Genomic DNA, 18,274 nt, shown 5'->3' with positions numbered 1-18,274 from the left:
ACATTTTTTTATATGAAATTCCCCCCAAAAAAGATGTAAAAACCAATTTTTTTTTAAATTTTTGGCCAATTTGTTTTCTGCTACCCATGTTTGGTAAAAAAAATCACAATAAGCGTATTTTTATTGGTTTGCGCAAAAGTTATTGCGTTTACTAACTAAGGGAAAGATTTCTGTCATTTTTGGTGTTTTTTTTTTTAAAGAGTAATGGCGGCGATCTGCGATTTTTTTTGCGGGACTGCGACATTGCAGCGGACAGATCGGACCCTTGACTGACATTTTTGACACTTTTGGGGGTACCAGTGACATTACTGCAGTAATCAGTGCTATAAATATGCACTGTTACTGTAAAAATGACACTGGCAGGGAAGGGGTTAATTTTATTGGAGAGGGAGGGGTTAATGTATGCCTGGTGCTTAATAACGTGTGGGGGGGGAGGTGACTGAGTGAGCCAGGGACAGATCGGATGTTCAGCTATGCTGAACACTCCGATCTGTCACTCCCTGTCACTTAGGAGATCCGCCCTCCTCTGTTTACACAGGCGGGCGGATCTCCAAACTGGATTCCCCGACGATCGGGGCAGAGCAGCGGCGATCACCGCCACTCCTCCCCTGGCCTGACACCCGCTGTGAATGAAAACAGCAGGAGCGCGCCTCCGGTGGCGCGCGAGAGCTGCCTACAGGGGGAGGAGTCCAGCGACATAGGTCTACGTCGCTGGACGATAACGAGCCACTGTGCCGCAGTAGCAGCACAGTGGCTAGTGGTAAAGTGGTTAATACTGAACTCCATGTTAATATAAAAAAAAATTAAATAATGGATAATAAATGATTAAATGCATTTTCAAATTCTACTAGTGTAAAGATCTTAATTTGCTTGATTGAAACCTCTTGAAATAAGCTGGCACTATTTGCTGGCCTACAAAACACTTTTGTTGGGTGGTGGTGAGGTATTATAATTTGGTGCTAACAATATGGCATAATTAAATTCTGATGTAACTTTCTATTAAAGAAAAAATTCTCAGGGCTTATTTTGATTAGTAAGTTTTCACTCATCTAAAATAATAATATATGTGTTATGTCTAACAGCACACTTAACAAGTCGGTTTACACAACCAAGCTCCTTCATGTAAAATTAAAGCTATTAAAGCATACAAGAGGAACATAAAAACAAATTGTTTAAATGTGTGCTGGAAAAAACAAAGAAGAAGATCTAACATAAAAGAAGCGTGGTACTAATTAATTTATATAATGCGCACTGCCAAAGGTTTAATAAAGCTGTAATTATTTGATATTGTGCAAACTTTATGCAGAAGATTAAAGGAATTATAGTAAGAAGCAAACTGGAAAGCAAAAGCTAGAAATTTAGAAATTACATAAAAAAAGACATTAATGAACATTAAAGATGGGCTGAACAACCCCATGTTCGGTTCGCGGGAGAACTTTCGAACATTGCAAATGTTCGGAACCCAATAATGAACCCCCATTACAGTTTATGGGACCAGAACTGGAAAAATAAAAAGTGCCCATTTTAAAGGTTTATATGCTAATAATTGTGCATACATTGGTTATGGGGGTCTGGGTACTGCCCTGGGGGACATGTATTAATGAAAAAAAGTTTGTAAAAACATAATTTTAAAATGAGCAGTGATTTTCTGATGCTTAAAGTAAAATCATAAAAATTAGAGATTACAATAAAAATGAAAAATACATTTTAATATATTGTCTGGGGGTCCCCTTAGTCTGCCTGTAAAGTGATACATCTGTACTGTGTATAGAAGCTGCTGCAGCAATAATTAAATTTATAAAGCCAAATAAAAAGGCATTTTCCCTGCAAGCTTTCTTTTTTTTTGGAAAAAAAACAGCTTGGGGAGCAAGTCTGTCTGATGAGGCTACAGTGTAATGCACTGGGAACAAGATTAGAGTTTTTTTGGATAAATTCTGGTGTCTCTTTTGCAGACTTTGGATAGAAGTAACAGGTGCGGAAAAATTGGACTTTGGGTGTTGGTGGTGCCTTCTCACTGTAACCCTTTAAAGGTATTCTTGATAAAAGCAAGAATTTGCCTTGCTGTCAAAAAATGAATTGATTTGCACCTGTCAAACAGGTGCAGAAAAATTGGTCTTTGGGTGTCCGTGGTGCCTTCACACTGTAACCCTATAGAGGTACTCTTGATGAAAGCAAAAATGTCTTGCTGTGAAAAATTTAAATCATATGCACCTGTCAAACAGGTGTGGAAAAATTGGTCTTTGGGTTTCGTGGAGCCTTTACACCGTAACCCTATAGAGGTACTCTTGATAAAAGCAAGAATTGCCTAGCTGTCAAAAAATTGAAATGATATGCACCTGTCAAACAAGTGCAGAAAAAATGGTCTTTGGGTGTTATTTGTGCCCATGAAATCTACACCAAAAGGTTTATTTGAAATAAACACCCACAAACCTAGACAGCCTAGAAGTCTTGCAGAGAAAAAACAACTAATCAGTGACATCTGCATCAGTGGCTTCATAGTTGCTGCCAATCCTGAACTGAATAATTTTGATAAATGTCAGCCGGTCCATGGAGTCTGTGGACAGACACGCAATAACACCTCTGGCACACTGAATGCCCATTCAGAAAGCACTCTGGATTCAGGGCAGGCCAGCAGCTCAGTTGCACACTGGGCAAGTTCTGGCCAGTGGTCTATTCTCATGACCCAGTGGATCATCAACTGGAATGCTCCCATCTCTGTTTTAGCCCCTAGATAATCGTCCACCATATGATGGAGACACTGCCGATGTGATGTTGAAGCTGACAGCCCTTGGTGCTGAGGATAAAAAAAATACTTAGGAGGCCCCCTTCTCCACCACTCCTGTCTTAACCAACAGAGGCCTCACAACTACGTTTTCCATGACAGTGTATGCTACCAGAGTCAGGAAAGGCGTTAGATAAACTCCTCTTTAAGGTGTCCTAAAAAGATTTAATCTTTTGCTTCCTCTGTGGGGACGGGGCGAGTTCTGGGACTTTCGCGTTGTAATGGTGGTCAAGGAGGGTTGCCAACCAATAGTGATCCTTCTCCTTGATGCCATATATTCTCGGGTCTTTTCGCAGGCTTTGAAGCATGAGGGAGCCCATGCACCGCAAGTTTGCAGAGGCATGAGAAGCAGACTCCTTTGGGTCACTGAGGATTACAGTATCTGGAACTGCCTCCTTCCAGCCACACACTACTCTCAAGGGTTCTGTGGATGGAAAACCATTTCTTAAGGTTTAACATATGTCTTCCTCTGCTTAAATGCCTCCAAAACTGCCAGAATCCTCCTGCTCCCTCTTCTCTTGTGTGTTCTGTGGCGTGGCAAGAATGGTGTCTGCATAAAGCGGGCCTTGGGAGGAAAGGAAGTCATCCTTTTCCTTCCTCTGCTCTGCCTCGAGTGCACTGTCCATGATGCCATGCAGAGTCTCCTCTAGCAGGAACACAACAAGGATTGTGTCAATGATGCATGCATTGTCATGTCTCAAAATCCTTGTGGACTCCTCAAATGGTGACAGTACAGTGCATGCATCCTTTATTAGCAGCCATTGGCATCGAGAAAAAATACAAGCAAGCCTGAGCACGCCATTGTGTCATACTCACACAGGTACACATTGACGGTCCTCTGCTGCATGTGCAGCCACTGCAGCATTGTCAAAATTGAGTTCCACCTGGTGGGCATGTTACAAATCAGGCAGTTTACAGGCAGGTGGAAATCCCACTGAATTTAAGCCAACCTGAGCACTGGCTGTGTATGACTGCCTGAAATGGCTACAGACTCTTCTGGCTTGCTTTAGCAGATCTTCCAACCCTGGGTACCTATTTAAGAAAAGCTACACCACCAAATTAAGGACATGTGTCAACTTTCCTTGTCTAAGGGTGGACAGGAGGTTTGTGCCATTATCGCATACCACCACTCCTGGCTCCAGCTGGCATGGCATGAACGAGCTCTGGGACTGAGAGAGGTGCAGAGGTGCAAGAATCTCTGCTCATGTGGTTCCTGTCTCCTAGACAAACCAACTGAAGCACTGCATGGCACATTTTGGCAGCTTGACTCATGGAATAGCCCCTTGAACACTTAGGGAATATGTGTGGTTCATAGGACAATTCAGCAGAGGAGGGTATGGTGGAGGAAGAGGAGAAGGGGGAGTGGGTGGAGCTGAAAAATCTTGCATCATCACAAATAGCTGTAGGGAGATGTGGTACCACAACAAGCTGCAGCAATGAGCCCCTGGATCCTTCCGAGTTGCTCAGTGTGCTAGGAATAAAATATACCGTCCCTGACCATGCTTGCTGGACCACATGTCAGCAGTAACGTGGATCTTGCGGCTAACTGCCTGGCCCAACAATGTCACAACATTGCCTTCCATGTGTTAGTACAGAGCTGAAATAGCCTTACCTGAAAAGAAATAGTGACTGGGAACCTGCCATTGTGGTACAGCACATTCTGCAAACTCACAGAAGGGGGCAGAATCCACCAAATGGAAAGGCAAGAGTTGTAAAGCCAGCAGCTTTGACAAGCTTGCATTTAGACGCTGGGTATGTGGGTGGCAGTGACTGTACTTTTTTTCTGCTGCAGCAAATGGGGCAGAGAAACTTGCCAGCCATAGTCTACAGCTGGTGGTGTGCTACTGGCAGATGTGCTGCAAGAACCTGGGACACCCTGTGCTATACCATCATCCCTGTCAGTAGAGGCTGCTGAGAGGTTAAAATGTATAGTGGAGGTAGACTGAGGTGATTAAGGAAGAGGAACAGAATTGTGTCCCTTTTGTATGCATTCAGGTGGTAGGTTAAATGCCTTGTCAAGCATGTGGTACCCGAATGGCTGGTGTTTTTGCCACGCTTGATGTGCTTGAGTGTGCACATGTGCTAAAAAAGGCCAAGACAACTGAACTGTGGCAAGTGGGGTAGAAGATAACAGCTCCGCAATGTGATGGAATAGGGTGGCGGCTCTCTACTCTTCCATGATGTCTGCCTTGTTGGGGTTGTGAGGACCCTCACTTTTCTCCTTTGATCTATTTGGCACCCAAGTCACATCAGTGGTCTCATCATCATCTCCTCCATCCTCATTATCACTGCAGACAACTTGACAATACACTGTGGCTGGGGGAACAGCTGATTTCTTCATGCCTGATGCTGGGGCTATGGCAGGAATAGCTGTGGACAAGAAGGGAGAATAAGCCACTCTGCCAGCTACAGTGGACTGCACACTAGTCTCTGCTTGGGTGACAGAGGATGAGGAGGATGAGAATGGTTTAGTAGGCCAGTACACCACCTCCTCTGCATGCTGTGGCTGGAGAGCATGGGCAACATCCCAAAACAGAGGAAATTTTGCCCTGCCTGAGGACTGACCTCGTCCGCCTTTGAGGGGGTTGGCAGCATATGTGTCCACAGGCAAAAGGCCATGGGAACATCTGCCTCTCAGGCCTCCCAGACATGATGGGGAGGGGGGCATTTTAAGAAAATGTAATGGGTATTCTAAGCTTTTTTGAATAAGTTTATTATTCAGAACATTTTATTTGAAGTATTGTGTACATGCATTATTTATTGTACATAAAAAAATTGTGTTATACATTGCATTTATTTATGATCCAATATTGGGTTTAATCGCTATTTAAAGGGACAGTGCACTATTAACACAGTCATTGTGTACATGTATTATTTATTAAACTGTAAATATGAATTGTTTCATTACTTTATATTTATTTATTTATGTATGAGCACTAGGTATTCATTTTAAATTTTTTGGTCAGTCATTATTGAAAGGGTTCCATGCGCTATTAACTTAGCACAAATGAAATAGTCCAGTATTCAGGATAATTTAGTTGCAGCAGTCCTTTTTCCATTTTGGAGCTGAGCGTAAGGATTGATCTATACATCTATTGTCTCCTTTCTCTGACAGCAGCCCCAAACCCTCATTCTTTAGTTTCAATAATTTTTATTATTAATTCAGTAATAACAACACGCGGTAAGCTGCAAGGAACAGTTGAGTAGTGACATAAAGGCATACATTCACAATGTGCAATGAACATAGGAACTAACCGGCAATGACTCAAGTCAACAGTATAAACCTATAATCTAATGCAGGACTGAGGGACCTCCACTCCCTGGGCACCCCAAGGGTTGTCAAACTGTGCCCGGGGGGGGGGGGGCCTCTATAATACAAAAGTAAACCATATATAAACCATATATAAACCTTATGCAGCTAGTTCCAGGGGGGTTAGTCCCATCTACTATACTAAAGGGGAAGGGAGGGGAAGGGAACACACACCAGGAGGAGAGGGAACACATAGGGTGGGAGGAAAAATGAGGGCAATGCAGAGGGTAGCTAGACCGTAAATCCATCGTATGTAGCATGAAGATACACAATAAGTATCAGATAGTGACAGTACATTTGCAATGCGATAACCAAGCATCCCATTTCCTGTGGAAGGAGTGTACATTTCAGTGAGTGTGTGCTAGAATAAGTTTTAGTTCACACTGTTGGTTTAATGTAAGGATGGTATCAATCAGCAGGGGGGAGTCAGTTGATTTACAAAGCCTCGTGATTGTAAGCTTGGCTGCCAGAAGGAGGTGCACTATTATAGCTCTGTACTTAGGTAAAAGGGTGGGAATATTAAGATGGAGCAGGGCAAGGGCAGGTTCGGGAGGCATGGATTGGGCACAGATGTCCGAAATCAGAAAAAATATTTGGTTCCAAAAGGACCTGAGTGACATACAGAACCATAGCGTGTGGTACAGGGTACCTTTTTCCCCTCATTTTCGCCAGCACAAGGCTGGAAGAGACGGGTAGATTTTGGAAAGTCTAAAGGGGGTTAGGTACCAGTGGTGGGTCATTTTGATGTATTGTTCCCAGTGGTTGGCACATTTGGTAGCAGAGTACATAGAGGAAAATGCTTTCCACCAAGATTACGCAGGGAAGGACATCTGCAAAGTACTTTCCCATTTCTCTATCGTGGTAGTTTTGGCAGAAGAGTTTTGCTGTGAACTCATCTGATAAAACAGAGTTATACCTTTGCGCAGGTTATGGGAGTTGTGGAAAAGATGATTGCAGTGGGTATTTAAAGATGTGTGGGTAAAGGGCATGTGCGGAGGAAGGAGCAGATTTGAAGGTAAGTATGGAATGCTTTGGGAGGAAGGTTAAATTCCTTGACCAAGTCAGCGAAGGGGGCTAGCGAGTGGCCCCGATAGAGGTCATGTAAATAAATGTAAAACAAAGATAATAATGATTCATTCGCTAATGATCTGATGTAACAGCAGCTAGCAAAAAAAAAGCGTAAATGTACATACACTGAAATACAGAAAGAAATGGGGGGGGGGGGGTTTTGCTGCGCTTCATAAAAAAAATATACTATAATAAAATACAACCAGAATAGTCCCTGTGAGGGGAATATACTAAATGATATGATAAAAAGTTCATTCATAAGATGTGATGTAGTTCATGAATAAATCCCTGTGCAGATGATAAGACAGGGTTCATAAGCGTTGATAAATCCACCACCAATGAATGAAATGCACACTCACCAGAGCCAGGTGCTGTCTATATTATAGGACAGCATAAGGGTATAATTCAGCAAGTATCGTGGCCTTCAGACATCAAGATATTCAACAACATCCGGTCTCAGGAACGAACTCCAAAAAGTTTATCCTCTCAACACGTCATATGAGATTATAATGAAAAAAGGGGAGAGGCTCATGGTGCAGTACAAAAAAATATTTAAAATTGAGTAACACTGACATGAAAAAACAGTGTACATAAATGTAAAAATAAATGAGATTCAAACAAACAAAGGACTCACTTCACAAGTCACCACTACAAGATGGAGTGATGGCTGGACCTTAGGCGTTTGGGATAATAGCGTGTTTGGGAGATCGACTCCAGCTGGTCAGGCGATAGGGTCGGCAACTTAATGTCAGATAAAAATGTAGCAATGTGCTCAGATGTCGGTTGGGTTGTGGTCTCATCGTTGCGAAGATAATACAATGATAATACAATATCTCAAAGTTTATGACCTCAATTCTAGCAGCGCAAAATTCGACCATACAATAAAGTGCATTAGTGACTAATATAAACTAATATTCCTGTGCGTTTTAAAGTGCTATAATGAAAAATAAGAGGTCACCCCCTTTTTTTTGTGAACCATATATCCAATGCTAAAACTCAAATGTAATACTGTGCAATTCTCAAATATAAGAGCTTTTTAGTGACATACCAATCCTTTACAAAAATGAATATAAATAAATAATCGTGCAAAATTTTCCAATTAATAGGTGCATACATATAAATCATTAAAGTGCTTCTATGCTCTGTGCAACTCAGGTTATTCACTCAAAGTCCAGTGCATATATAACCTATAAAGTCCCAGTGAAATGATCACAACCATGCAGGGGAGCAGTGATGGTGGGTATCTCCTAATCACTCGTGCAGGGATGTCGGGAGTTAAGGCTTACCAGATGTAGTTGATCCCTGTTACCATACGGCAACCTGGATCATATAACGCTTGTTTAAATATTCCAATGTCAGGGTACACTCTTGTCCACTCTCCTGGGTATCAGGATAACCTGTATATATCGGGGTGGGTATTAAAGCAAAAACAAGGGACTCCTCATGGTGTATTATTTTCAAATGTCAAATCCATTTATTAAAATAATTAAAAACACTTCCGGTTCCGGCGCCGCATGGAGTAGTTGAGCACTACTCAGCTCCTGCTGCGTGGCTCCAAAAATCGGCATAAAAAGCCGGCCCAGCACCTCCAGCCTGCCCCATCGGCACTCCATCTGCCTTCCGAACCCCCCCGGACCCGGCACAGCCCCTCCGTTTGCTCCGCCATGGAGCACTTCTTAGAAAAAGCGGCGGCGCGACCTCCGCCGGGCACGGCCCAAATCGAGGCCGCGGTGGCGGCCTACTCCGCGAAAACGCCTGCTCCAGCTGCCATGGACACCTCCCAGCAGCCCGAGGAGAGCTCGCAGCCGACCTCTGCCATATCCTCCACAGCTGCGGACCCTTCCACGGACCGGATTGCTCAGGCAGTGGTCGCCCTGCTCACCCCCACCATCAAAGCTTCAGTGGAACAAGCAGTGGCTGCAGGCATGGCCTGCATCAGAAAAGAGCTGGAGTCTCACTCCCGTCGCCTAAATGAAGCTGAAGGTAGAATCTCCAGCATAGAAGACGGAATTTACCAAATGCAGAGAACGGAACAATCCCAGGATAAACTCAATAGGGTGATAATGGACAAGCTTGAGGATTTGGAGAACCGATCCAGGCGGAGTAACCTTCGGTTCATAGGGATCCCGGAATCTGTTGCCCCCTCGGCTATCCCTGAGCTGTGTGCACGCAAAATAATGGCTGCCCTGGGCCTACAAGGGATATGTGTGGTGGAATGGGCGCACAGGATGGGACTCTATTCTGAGGAGCGGAAGACCCCTCGCCCCATAATCGCAAAATACCTTAACTATGCGGACAAATCGGCCATCTTGCAGAAATTCCGCCAAACTCCACACTTCCAAATAGAAGGTATGAAAATACTGATCTTCGCTGACTATTCTGTTGACGTTGCAAAAAGACGTAAAGCTTTCCAGAACGTTTGCTCGCAACTACACAACGAACGTTTAAAATTTACCTTGGCCTACCCGGCGACGCTACGCCTTCGTGCCCCGAACGGCAAACAACTGTCCTTCCAGGACCCCTCGGAAGCAGAAAAATTTGTTCGATCCCTTCATCATCGCGACTCGGGTCAGTCATCTACATATAAATCGTCCTCCCTCTCCAGACCGGATCCACAGCACAGCCCAAGGAAAGAATCTCCGAAAAGGCAGCGATATGCGGATGTGGTTAGCTCTGGCCGCTCTGGACCCCCTCATTGACCCTTCTCCTGCCTCCTTGGTGCTATCTTATGTCTCCTGAGACCTCAGTACTCTTCTTCTGTGACCTGTCCCTGGATGACGCCTGCCGTCATACGGCAATTTCCGTAAGCATACCCTCCACAAACTGGAGTAGATTAACCTGTTTGTTACATGTCGCTTATAATTCTCTCAGCCCTTAATGTTTTACTGTTCTCTTCTCTATGCTCCGCATCTTGTGCCGTGGCAGCGCCTAGCTCTGTTCGTTCATCGCGACCCAGGTCTCACTCCAGATGCGTTCGCTTATAGGGCCTGAGCTGCCCCGGTCGTTTCTGGAGTCACGCTTGGGGAGCTGCGCTCTATTGCACACACATGCGGAAAAAAGTGAAGTCGATGCTATTGTTTTGCTATGTTTCTCTGTTCTGTAGATGTTGCTCCTTCCGGTTATCCCTTCCCTTCTCCCCTGGGCCTCCCCCCCAACGGTCGTCACCCCTTGAGCTCTAGACTGCACTTGGAGCTTCTTTCATTTAACTCTGTAGCTTCCCCCACCGTACTCTGGCATAACTATATCATATTTTTGGGCATGATGTACCATCACTGTCTAACATATCGACCATTTTTGTATGACAAATGACGCTGATATCCTGGAACGTTAAGGGACTCCCCAGCGAAGAGGATGAAAGTCCTGCGGCATTTAAAACGCCTCCGGGCGGACATAGCTCTTCTCCAGGAATCGCACCTTCTGGCGGCGGATATGCACCGCATGGAAAAGCTTTGGGTGGGTAAGGTGATAGGATCAGCAGCAGTGGGCCGCAAGGCTGGTGTCCTCATTCTTTTCCACAAGCGGCTCTCAGTGGAAATCCTGGCTGTGGATACGGATGAGGAAGGCCGATATGTCTCTGCACACGTTCGCATCAACAGTAGGGAATTAGTCATATCCAACGTGTATGCCCCTAATGTATTTGACCAGTCCTTTTACTCGTCGCTATCGACGCGGGCCCTAACACTGCCACAGACCCCACGACTACTGGGGGGCGATTTTAATGCGGTTATGGATGTAGTTATGGACAAATCCTTGCACCCTCATTCATCCCGCTCCCGCACTATGGAATCTCCTACTCCCTTGACCACTCTTGTAGACTCATTATCACTGATTGACGTGTGGCGACATTTCCACCCGACAGACCGTGAATATACCTTTTATTCTCCCCCTCACAAGACCTTCACTAGGATCGACTATTTCTTCTGTTCTGATTCTCTCCTCCCCCTGATACAAGACATAAATATTCACGATATGGCTATTTCTGACCACTCTCCCCTAGCCCTGTCCATTGACCTCGCAGGCTCCCCGACGGTCCCACTTATTTGGCGATTCCCCTCCTTTTTGGCTAAAAATCATGACTTCCAGTCTTATCTCGAGTGTGAATGGCAAAACTACTCTGCGGCTAATGCGGCGCACTCCTCCTCCCCACATCTATTTTGGGAAGCGGGCAAAGCCTTCCTAAGGGGCCGCATAATTTCGTATGCGGCAGCGTACAAGAGACATGCCAAAAGCGGTTACAAGGCAGCGAGCGAACGTTTACACGCGGCACACAGGCACCTACTTCTCACGAACACCCCCAAGGCCACAGAAGCTTGGCTTCTGGCTAAGAAAGCTTTTGATGACTGGGCGGAAAAGGTGGAACTCATCCACACTGCCCACTTGGCTGCGTCCTTGCACAGGTTCGGCAATAAAGCGGGCAAGATGTTGGCGAGCATGTGCAAGGGTCAGCCTTCTCCCACACACATAGGCTCTCTTCGGGATCCCTCGGGCTTGGTAGACTCTTCTCCCCTAGGCATGCCGCGCATCATGAGAGATTTCTACTCTTCGTTATATGGGCAGGAAGACGTAGAGGAAACGGCGGGCGATATGTTTCTGTCAAACACGGGGCTTCCTCTTATTGACCCTGCACAATTGCGTATGCTGAACGCTCCGATATCGGCGGAAGAAATCACACAAACGATACGACACCTAGCGGCTAACAAATCTCCTGGTCCTGACGGTCTCACAGGGGAATTTTACAAATCTGCTATGACATGCTTGGTCCCTACATTGGTTGCCGTCTACTCCCATATTTGGGACGGGGGGCCTTACCTGCCGACAGGTAACCAGGCTATTATTAAATTGCTTGCAAAAAAAGGGAAGGACCCTCTGGAACCAGGATCGTACCGCCCTATATCGCTACTCAACCTCGACGTTAAAATTCTATCAAAAATTGTTGCCTCGCGCCTGGCGCTCATCATGCCCACTCTAATTCACCCAGCCCAATCCGGTTTCACCAAAGGACGTTCGGCTACGGCGAATATCCGGAAGGTGTTACTGGTGCTAGAACAAGCCCGCATTCATCCCGACAAAGACCTGGCCATAGTAACGCTAGACGCCAAAAAGGCATTTGACAATGTGAACTTCAACTGGCTACGGCAGGTCCTGGACACTATGGGGTTCAAGGGCCCATTCGTGCACCTGGTTACCTCTATGTACACCTCTCCGACTGCTAGACTGTGTGTGGGTGGATCCATGACGGACGATTTTAGACTGTACAAAGGAACGCGTCAGGGGTGCCCCCTATCCCCGCTGCTCTTTAATTTGGCGATGGAACCCTTGTCGCGTTACTTTTCCACCAAGGCGCCCTTACACGGTGTCTGTGTAGGGGACCGAGAACTCCGGATCTCCCTATTTGCTGACGATGTCCTTCTCTTCACCTCTCAACCCGCTGACGACATACCCACGATAGTTTCTACCTTTGATGCCTTCAGGAAATGTTCGGGCCTTAAAATAAATTATTCTAAGAGCGAAATCCTCCCCCTGGGGTCTAACGTACAACGTGCGTGGGAACGTAATTCCCCCTTTAAGATTGCACCTCATGCTATCACTTACCTAGGTATAAAAATAGGAAGGACGCCTGCATCAATCTACACCCTTAATTACCCCCCCCGCTATTCGCCAAAATTAAAGGGGAACTGGAAAACTGGAAGGATCTACCGCTGTCTCTCTTGGGGAGATGCCATTTGGTTAAGATGGTCAGCTTTGCATGCATACTGTACTTTTTGCAAACCTTACCATTACTGATCAAACACAAGGACGTACAGGAGCTCTCCAGAGCCTTTTCTCGTTTCCTGTGGAGAGGGAAGAGGCCTCGCATATCCTCCAAAAAGCTAAGCCTCCCCAGGCGAGACGCAGGTATCAATTTTCCTGACATACGACTGTATAATTTGTCATGCTTGCTGAGGGTGGCTTTGGACTGGATATCTCGGGCGTCACAATTCTCGAACTATGAGTTGGAGTCCCAGATGTCCAAGCCGTTCGATCTGGCAGCCCTTCTCCATGTCACATGGGTTCAATTCCCTCCCGACCTGCGACATAGCTTGCTCCTGAGGGACACGGTTATAGCGTGGAGGGAGATACGCAAGCTGCTAAAAATACCACTGTATTTCTCCAAATTTATGCCGATCCGGGGCAACCCGGCTTTTCCACCTGGTATGGATCACACGGTTTACAATCATTGGAACTTGAAAGGACTGGTCACCTTCACCCAGCTCTGCAACACCCAAACTGGTCTCTTACTCCCTATTTCGGACACCTCCAAGATTTATGACTTGTCTGCATCGGACCATTTCTACTTGGCACAATGTCGTCATTTCATCCGCACCACCTCACCCAAACCTGATCAGCGATTCCAGCCGTCACTTGTGGACTCTCTTATAGCTTCGGGCAAATACACCATCTATGACCTGTATAAACCCCTCTTACACTCGTAACCACCGTAATCTTTACATCATCCGCAAAGAACTGGCTCAAAGACTTTCCTGGAGAGGACACCCTACCAAAGATCATAAGTGGTCTTCGGACAACTCTTGAACTCACCCCTAACTCTATCTGGAAGGAAACGCAACTTAAGATCTTTCATAGAGCACATATCCCGTTCCTCTCAGATAATATGATCCCGGATGCTCACAAATGTCCTTTTTGCCTAATTGAACGCCCGTCCCTCTGTCACAAGTTTTGGGACTGTCGTTCTATTGCGTCATTTTGGGATAGGGTGCTCGCCTACATTGAAACCGTCACCAAACTGATTGTCCCAAAAGACCCTCTTCTCCTGCTGTTTGGCTACTGGGACAAACGCCTGCAAAAATGGTCAAGCACATCAGACGTTTCCCCTCGTCTCTGGATCCTTACCACTCTACTAATTGCCAGGCGACTGATCCTGAAACATTGGATTACAAGTACCCCCCCCCCCTGTATCCATGCTACAGCCAGAGCTAACCACACTCCTTTCCATTGACCGCATCAACATGGACAATGTGTCCCCCTCTGCCACTGGTCTCTTCCACGCCAAGTGGAACGTCTTCCTCATGTCAAAAACCTCGAATGACCCCCCCCCTGTTGATTTTGCCTTTGCATTCACTATGAGTGACTCCACAATCCCTGCCACCTATGCCAACCTGGGACTCATGTAATGTCTGGCCATTGAGTTCTGGCCAACCCCCCTTTCCACTCTTCCTCTCCCCTCCTGCTGGATCCTTCCAATCACTGTTGCATTTTGCTATGTACAATTCTTGTGTATACCTGTTGTATTATCTGACTTGCTAAATTGTCGAAAAATTTTAAATAAAAAAAAAAAAAAAAGATTAAAAACATGTAAGCAGCAATGTATCAATGCCCTAACGGCAACATGTAGCTAGACAGCCGAATGCACTATTACCGGATGGAGGGTACACTGAGCTCTTCAGGATGCAAAAAGTTTGTTCCTTCCTGGAGTATGGTCCGACACCCAGCGTGCGTTCCAAGGCTATAATCCACAATGAGGCGGCATGCGTGTCAGTTTGACATGTTTCATCATTACGTTGACGTCTGATAATATTTTGCGAAAGCGTTAGCTATGTCCTTCAGATTGGACAGGAGGTCAGCTGGTGTAGGGTACCTGAACGATAAGATTCGTTGTTTAATATGTTTGGACTTAACCCTCTTGGCCAGCCAAACTCCGGCCCTATCTGCCCTCATATATTTAAAGTGGGTTTCATATTTGTGCAATGGGAGGGAGCGAAGGGTGTGTCTCTCAGATACTATCAATTGGGTAAGGTGGGGGGACAGGTTGAGCTTGTTTTCCCTTTCTTTATTCGTGATGGATGTACCTCCTCAACTCGCCTCCTCCTCTGCCTCCTAAGCATAGAGGTAAGTTTAATAAGGACACCATGCATATAGACCTTAAAGGTGTTCCATGTTCCATAGTGTAAATCTGTTAACCTCCTGAGTGTCATTATAGCGAAATAAGTTTTTATGCTCCTGCAGGATTGTTTGGAGCAATTTCTCATCCGCCAACAATGTGGAGTCAAGTCTCCAGAGAGGGGGAGGGGAGTTACGAAGGCTGTCATCAATTTCCAGGATTATAGGGGCGTGGTCAGACCAAGAAATTGCGCCAATCTTAGCCGCAAGTACATTTTGCAAAGTGCTCTTGTTGGTCAAAAAAATATCTATACGGGAGTAAGAGGAATGCGCAGCAGACAAAAATGTATAGTCTCTTTCAGTACCATTAAAACATCGCCATATATCGTACAGTTCATGTTTAAGTAACAGCGGAGCAATGGAGTGGGTAGGCCTTCTAGATTGGGAAGAAGAGTCCATGGCGGATCTAGGACTGTGTTGAAGTCCCCACCTATAAGGAGGGAACCTTGTATAATATCCATGACTGTAGAGAACAAGGGGTTAAAAAACTTCCTTTGGCTCGTTTTTGGAGCGTAGAGGTTGACCAATGTAAACAGAGTGTGATTGAGCTCACATACTAGGATAATGTAGCGTCCATCCGAGTCAACAACAGAGCAAATATACTTAAAGGAAATTGAATCTCTGATGGCGATGAAGACTCCACATGTCTTTTTTGGGCCATTAGCCATATAGATATGGGGAAAGTGCAGGAGGGACATCCTGGGACATTTATCAGCAGCAAAATGCGATTCTTGGACAAAGAGTACATCTGCCCTGAGTGCTTTGGTCTCCTTTGAAAGGGCTGATCTCTGGTACCGGCTATTAAGGCCCTTGACATTCAACAAAACAATTTGAAGAGGCATGGTAAGGAAAGATGAAATGCTATGTGTGGTGGGTCACCAATATCACATGAGAGGTGGGAACAGTACCTTTTTGTGAGAGGCTCCTGCTAGAAAATGCAAATTACCCTAGTACACGGTAGTTTCAGATCAGATGTAAGGTGCTTGGCATTGGTGAGGAAGTGAAAAGATGAAGGCATACAAGACAGACACCAAAAAAATAAGAAAGGCCTGAAAAAATACAGGCACAATGGGCGGCTGCGCCATGAGCGGCTGTGACAGGTGGGGGATAGCGCACTGCTCAGACCCATACTGGACAGAGCGCTATTCAGGCAAGAGAGACCAAAAAGAGAGAAAATAAAACAGCGTCCAAAGGGGCTAAAAAATACCCGAGTCCAAAAAGTGGACAAAACACAAAAAATAAAACAAACAAAGCTCAGACAGGCTTACGGCAAACCTCAGCATAGTTGCAGGGTCACGGAGCAGAGACCGGGTTGTTTTGAGTACTAGAATCAGGACCAGTCAGTTTGCAGGCGTTCCAGAGATGGGGTGGTGAGCAATGGATCATCAGGAGGTAGTAGGCGCCATTGCTTGATGAGGTGGATGCCCTTATCCACGCTGTAGATCGGGTGGGTCTTCCCATTCCATGTTACCAGGTGCTTTGTGGGGAATCCCCATTTGTAAATCACATTATGGTTGCACAATATCTTGGGGAGCGGAGCAAGCTTTTTCCTATTGAGTGAAAAATTGGTGTGGTGTGACCCAACAACCCGCGCAAAAGGAAAAAATCACTATAGTATAGTGATGATAATGGTAATAACAATAAAGTGTAGGATTATCCTAGACCAGAAGCAGCAATCCAACACATAAATAGTGAATGATAAAAAATAAATTAATTAATAATAATTAAAGGATTGTGCTCGACTGGAACACTGATTATATGAATAAAAATAAATAACACATAAAATTGTAAAAATATAAATGAGTTCACCTGATCAATGTAATAGTGAAGTGACCCAATATAAAAATGTGCAAATTGATATGTGCAAACAATGCAGACAAAATAAAGTGCAATAAATATCACAATATAGAAAAAATGTGCAAATGTTAGCAAAATTGGTGCAAATAATGCAAGTAAAGTGCAAAAGTCCCAAGTGATGTGGAAGTAATAGTCCCCAAAAATTGCACAATTATTGCAGAATGTCCATAATCAGATATTCCATATAAAACGGGGAATGTCCAAAATATAGATGAATGAAGTCACACTTGGTAGCAATATACATCTCCACCAGATCACCCAGAGTGTATAAACGCTTACCAGACTCCATGGAGCCCTTCAGTTATAGGGGGTCTAACAGGCATAAATCAGTGGATAGATCAGACACCAGGCTTCATAATCAGCATCTACTTCCTATACGCCAAAGAAATCCTTCTCCAATAGTAAACAATCAAAGGGTAGGCTCCCACACAATACCCAAAAAGGAAAGAGGATCTCAATAGTGAAGTATGTATAAATAAATCGTTTATTATAAAAGAGATGCACTTACAAATGTAGAAGATACACAGGGCATTTAGGATATCCGCGGTCTCCGGGTTAGGAACGCCTTCCGCGTTCCATCTGCGTTCCACCGGGAGCCGGAAATGAAGATATGGCGCAGTAACAAGTCCTACGTCCCGATGTGTTTCGTCAACTCGTATTCTGACGTCATCAAGGTCATGTGACTGTGACTACGTCTGCGCTCTTTATACAGCCAAGCCTCATTGGCATATACTATCCAAATCCGCCACATCATATACCCGCCCACCAGAAAATAAACGAACTTGCGGGAGCCATATTGATATTGGTGTATTAAACGGGGTATTGGTAAATAAAGGGAGGAACTAAGGGCAATAATATGAAAGTAGTCTGTCACCATCCCAAACAGGGTATAAACATATCCCGATACATTACCAAAAAGAAGGCGGAGGGATAAGTGCCCGTGAGGCTGTGTATAACAATACATTCAATGCAATATAAATAAAGTTACATTCTAATAAACTAATAACAATAAATTATATTATATAATTATCATTAAATTAATAACTGTATATAATTTTCAATAAATGTTTATTAAACAATATGCTATTTGATACCCATTAATTTCCTTTAGGAAATTCCTCAATAAAACTCTATAATTCATTTAAAATCAAATAAAATAATCAATTAGTGTACCATTTAATACTTAGTTCTTAAAGATGTATAAATATTATGTATAAATATTGATTTTCCTATACATCATATATTTTATTGATAATAATCATTATTTGATACATTACATGGTACATATTGGTGTATCAATACTCTATCTAATCTTTAAT

This window comes from Pelophylax lessonae (assembly GCF_965119305.1).
Source record: "Pelophylax lessonae genome assembly, chromosome: 12".
In the NCBI taxonomy this organism is placed as follows: domain Eukaryota; kingdom Metazoa; phylum Chordata; class Amphibia; order Anura; family Ranidae; genus Pelophylax; species Pelophylax lessonae.
This window is presented reverse-complemented; position numbering follows the sequence as displayed.